Here is a 5,259-nt window from a genome sequence, read left to right as displayed (position 1 = left end):
CTTGGCTCCATTTTCATTAGTGGCTGAGAATAAGTTAGTATGTCTATGAATGCTAGCATTATTTGCCTTGGGCCTGAAGAGGGATGTACCTGGGGTCTAAGTGAGCTGGGCAAGAGTTTTGTATTACAGCTTCAGGAGAAGTTCCTCTTTGGATGATCCTGTGGGATTGCTGCAAAAGAATGATCCAGGAGGAGAAAAAGGAGGATGGTGATGGGTATAAAAAGTCCAGAGAAAGGTTGATGGGAGCTGAAGGTGAGCACCAAGGATTAATGACTTCTGAGCTGCTGTTAAAGATTTAAGCTTGAGGAAGGATGAGAAGTCCCTTTCCCACTCCCTCAGTCCTTCTCAGCTGAGCTGTGCTCAGTGACATGGGTGCTGGACTAGCCAAATTGGCGAGGAATAATAGGAATCCAGTCTGAATATTTTGTTAAATCGTGACTAATACTTTAGTGTTCAATAGTCAGTGATAAAATGTGGCATAAATCCACTGTGATTTGTTTAAAAACAGTAACAGCAGCAGCCCGTCCAGTAGTGCTGCTGGAAAAACAGGAATTACTATCCTACCCAGAAACAAAAGGGAAAGAGGATCCAAGTGGCTTTAGAAAGCTTCCAGAGCAATTATCTGAGGAAAAGACCAGCTTATCAAACTCATTTCACCCATTCATCTTCAGCACTATCAAAGTGCTGATCTCTCCCATCCCCAAGGGCTTTTGTGATTGATCATTACACAGCTCTCCCTTGCTCACAATAAAAGCCCAGTATTTATTCTGCAGGCAACTTGAATGCAACTTTATGCTGTGCTGAGATAACAGGACAGACTATAAAACAATCTTGCAAATGCTGGTTAAACACAGTTGTGGATTAAGTGGAACTGAAATAACACACGTTAATTAAAAAAAAAGGGTAATTTGCATCAGGAAAAGGTATTTGCAGAAATACAGGGTCTTCACAGGAACAAGTGAAGCTTCAGCTCCTGGAGGGAAATGCCACAGGAAAACAACTAAATGCACTTCTGGAGCAAAGTAAGTGACAGCAAGTATTGTTGTAAATGAAATACAACTGCATTTGATTAAATCTATTTCTTTATCCTTGTGCACTCCCCAGTGCGGAAAATGAGATAAATGATATCTGTTGTTTTGCATGCTAAGAGAATGAGACTTTAAAGTTCTCTCCAAATGCTGGTTGGTCTTGACTGCACATGGGGGCTGCATATATGTCTTCAGCTTCAGGGGAAAATAGAGGCCACAGTTCAGTATTTTAAGTTACTGGAAAAGAAAATGTGCAGCTGCACTGACTTACTATCTGGGAAACGGCCAGAGCAGGATCAGCCCCCATAGTCACCCCCAGCCTCCTCTACTACACCCGATCTCAAGTTTTATGGTTTTTTTTTTCGTTGCTTGTGGTGACAAACACCCTTGGTTGTCCCTCCCCATTCTTCACTGTCCTGGGGAAGGTAGGCGACCTCACCTACCAAGGTCCTTTTCCCCAGCACCTGGACCTGGCAGGATCAACTAAGCTCAAGGTGTTGAAGCCTTTCCTTCCACACTGTGCTCTGTTATCTAGTTCTGTCCAAGGATTGGCCCAAAGAATGTGGGTGGAGGAAGGAATTCCTTTTCTCTGTAGTCCTTGAAGTGGTGTGGTTTTCATCTCTCTGACCCTCTTGGCTGTCTGTACTTTTCTGGCTGGTGAAGTTGCAGGAGTAATTACCTAGGGGATAAAGGTGGAAAAAAGCAAGAAGCCAAACAGAAATGGAAGATGTGGGTGTACCTGTGTGGGTTGCTTGTCATTTTGTTTGTTGTTTTGCAGGATTTGGAAGAGATACAGATGCACGTGAGCTCTGATGTTCTCTCCTTGCTCACCTCAAACCTTGCTCTTGGCAGGCTGCAGTAGAAACTTGCCTCAGAGATTCCCCATTCTGTGCAGGATGGCGACCAAAGCTGGATTCCTTTGCCCTCAGCTTTTGCCAGCCTGCCCTTTCTGTGACAGGAGGGTGAGGTGAGCCTTCGGTAACGAACACATTTCAAGTTAGGCCATGTGTGTGGACGGATGATTCAAGCTGAGCATGGACTGCTTGTGACTTGTGTTCAAACTGAATCTTTTGAGCCTTACTTAGAGTCTTAAAAGTCTGAGGAGTGTGATTATACACAACTCACCGGTCTTACTTCCTGCCTCAGCTTTTTGTATGTGCCCAGTCAATGTAGGAAGAGAAAGTCACTCTCATTTGCACTGGTGACTCTAGTTAAGCCTTCTCTGGGCACAAGAGCAATCACAAAGTGGAATAATTGCCTTTTATTTATAACAAAATGGCAAAACTGTCTCAGGGTTTCAAGAGAGACAATTAAAGATTTTTACATTGTTTTCTTCAAAAGGAGAAATAGACCTTGGGGTTTCCTAATAGCCCTCCTGATTCTGAGCCATGCTCTCAGAGCATGTTGTTGTGGGTTGCATTTATGAGCCACTTATTATCCCTAATTACTGAGCAGGAGGTAGGTCTCTCTGTAATAGGCGAAGTTGTGACTTGATGAACACTCAGCTGTCTCTATTTAAGATAAAATTACTGTAATTAACAAATCGATCAACCTTACTTTCGCTTTGCCTGACTGGGACAGAGCAAATGGACTAAATGAGGCCCTTTTAGCACAAAGGTAGAGAAAGGGGTTTGCAGATCTCAGGATACAGAGGCTTACAGCTTTTTTTGTCACACACTGCTTTTAATGGTAATGTCACATAATTGTCTCTTGTTAGATAATTTTGTCTCCAGCAAAAAGCGCCCATGCTGGGCTTTCTTCAGCTCAGCCCAGCGAGGCAGAGTCCTGGCAGGCGAGCAGCCAGGTGGGTTGATTTGCTATAATCTACACCTCGATCAGGGCTGGGTTGGATTCTCTGGGTGGTGCCCTTCCTTGTGACTCTTACTGAGTTGTTTGCAGAATGTATGTCTTTGAGAGCAAGATTAATCCCTCAGGTTGTCTGTTGCCTGCTCTGACTGCCCAGATGCCGTCTTGCTGTCCAAGGGCATCTGTGCTTTTAGCCCCAGCCAATCCTTCCACCCTGCTGGTGTGAGAAAAACTTGTCCCCAGCTCTTCTTCCAGGTAATTGGAGCCACGTGCTGTCTAGAAAACATTCAGCTACAGGAGTTCATTCCTGTTGGAGCTTCTGTACCTGTATGGGTTGCTTGTCATTTTGTTTATTGTTGCTTGTTATTTTGTCTGTGCACTCTGGCAAGCTCACAGTGCCTGTGTAGTCAGCCTATCCTTTCTGCCTGGTCACACCAAGATTGTGTCACATCCACGCATGTATTTAGGGTGATCCCATTAAGTAGATGAGATATCAGAGGGCCAAGGAAATGCTCCCTGTTTCACTGTGTTCAGCCCTTCTGTGAAATGATCTGGTAAAGGGTAGATCTGCTACAGCTAGGAAAGGGTCTGGAGCATAAGTCTGAAGAGGAGTGGCTGGGGTTGCTGTAGGGCTCAGCTTGGAGAAAAGGAGGCTCAGGGGGGACTATCTCACTCTCTACAATTCCTGGACAGGAGGGTGGAGCCAGATGGGGATCGGGCTCTTCTCCCGGGTAACAAGTGACAAAACGAGAGGAAATAGCCTCAAGTTGTGCTAGGGGAATTTTAAATTAGAGATTGGGAAAAAATTCTTCGCTGAAAGGATGGTCAGGCATTGGAATGGGCTGCCCAGGGAAGTGGTGGAATCGTCATCCCTGGAAGCGTTCAAAAATTGTATGGATGTGGCACTACAAAATGGGACTGCTTCAGCCTCAGCTGGCTGCTCCTTCAGGAGGATGAAGATGTCTGTGGTGGAAGCTAGTTCTCCTTGCCAGCAATGGTTCTTGCTACACCAACTCATCTAGCAGAAGGAGGGTTTTGCTTACACACACTGTGTAAGAAAATCACAGTCAAATTTATTCCAACATATTGGTAAAAAAAGGTGTTGCATATGCTAGGGGCGGTTTATCCTCACTATATCCAAACCCATAAGCAGCAGCCTCAGTGTGATAAGGGCCTTAGGGCAGAGGGATAAATTGAAACTGGAGAATGTCTGGCTTGATCTGTAATGCTGATGGCTCAGTGTTTCAGAGGGATTCATCATTGCCACCTCGTGCCGTGGCAGGTGTGGCTGCCCTCCATTTTGGACGCTGGTTATGTCTGTTGGGTGTTTGGCTGCTGTTTTCCCCTGCTGCCCATCACTCTCCATTGGGCATCTCCTCCATCCAGCTCCGGAGAGTGCCTGGCTGGGAGGGACAGTGAGTCCCTGCTGTAACTGTCACATACATGCAAGGAAAACCCGTGTTGAGCCGTCAAAGGCAAAGCCAAAAGCATTTGAAAGCTTCATTAGCTGGGCTTTGTTCTGACGGAGTAGTCAGGCGAGGAAATAATGCCGGGAGTGTTATCAGCCATGTGCAGGAGGCGGTTGCGTAGCAACCCCGATTGAGGCACGGTGCCACTTCTCTGCCGGAAAGAGAAATACTCATTTTCTTCAATTTAGAGGCATTTTAAACAGAAATTCATTACTGATGAATGATTTGCTCAGGTTTTACATCTGTTCAAGAGATGGCAAGCGGTGCTGGCCTTGTTTTAGCATTGTGTGGGTGCAAACTCATGAGGCAAATGGACCTGAGACAATCTAGGTTTTGTTTGTGGTTTCAGCTGCTGTTTTCCATCCCTTTGTCTTGCTGGGGCTCTAAATGGGATGAGGACTGGAAATTTCATTGTTCTTATAAGACTTGATGTGAAAGCATCTCCAAGTACCTCCCTTGGTACCATGTTGGTTATTACAGGTGAGGAGGGTGACCATTGTCCCTCTTTCCTCCAAGCCCTGTTTAGAGAGTAAAGTGTAGAAGGTGGTTGGTTCTGCTGCTGCATTGCCATGTCAGGCTGGAGAACTGGTCAGGCTTCAGACCTCCTTCAAACCTGCAGTACCTGTGAGGCTGTTGAGGAGTACTGGATGTACGGATAGGAAATAGATTGATCAATCTGCTTTTTGCCTGGAATCTGAGATGTTGAGATTGAGGCAAACAGAGGCTGCCCAGGCCTGTTTTGAAGGGAACCATGATTACATGGCACAAGTAAGAAACGAGTTCCAGCACTGAGGAGTGGGATTATCAAGTGTGCAGGTAGGACAGGGCATTCTGTGGTCTCCCTGTCCTGCTGCAGCTCTGGCTGTTTCACACACAGAAGGTGTGAAACAAAGCTTTTTCAAACTTCAGCTTTGGTGTATATTATATAGTAAGAGCAATAGAGTAGAGGTAATCTG

This window comes from Pseudopipra pipra, chromosome 17 (assembly GCF_036250125.1).
Source record: "Pseudopipra pipra isolate bDixPip1 chromosome 17, bDixPip1.hap1, whole genome shotgun sequence".
NCBI classification, from domain to species: domain Eukaryota; kingdom Metazoa; phylum Chordata; class Aves; order Passeriformes; family Pipridae; genus Pseudopipra; species Pseudopipra pipra.
Note: the sequence above shows the minus strand (reverse complement) of the source record.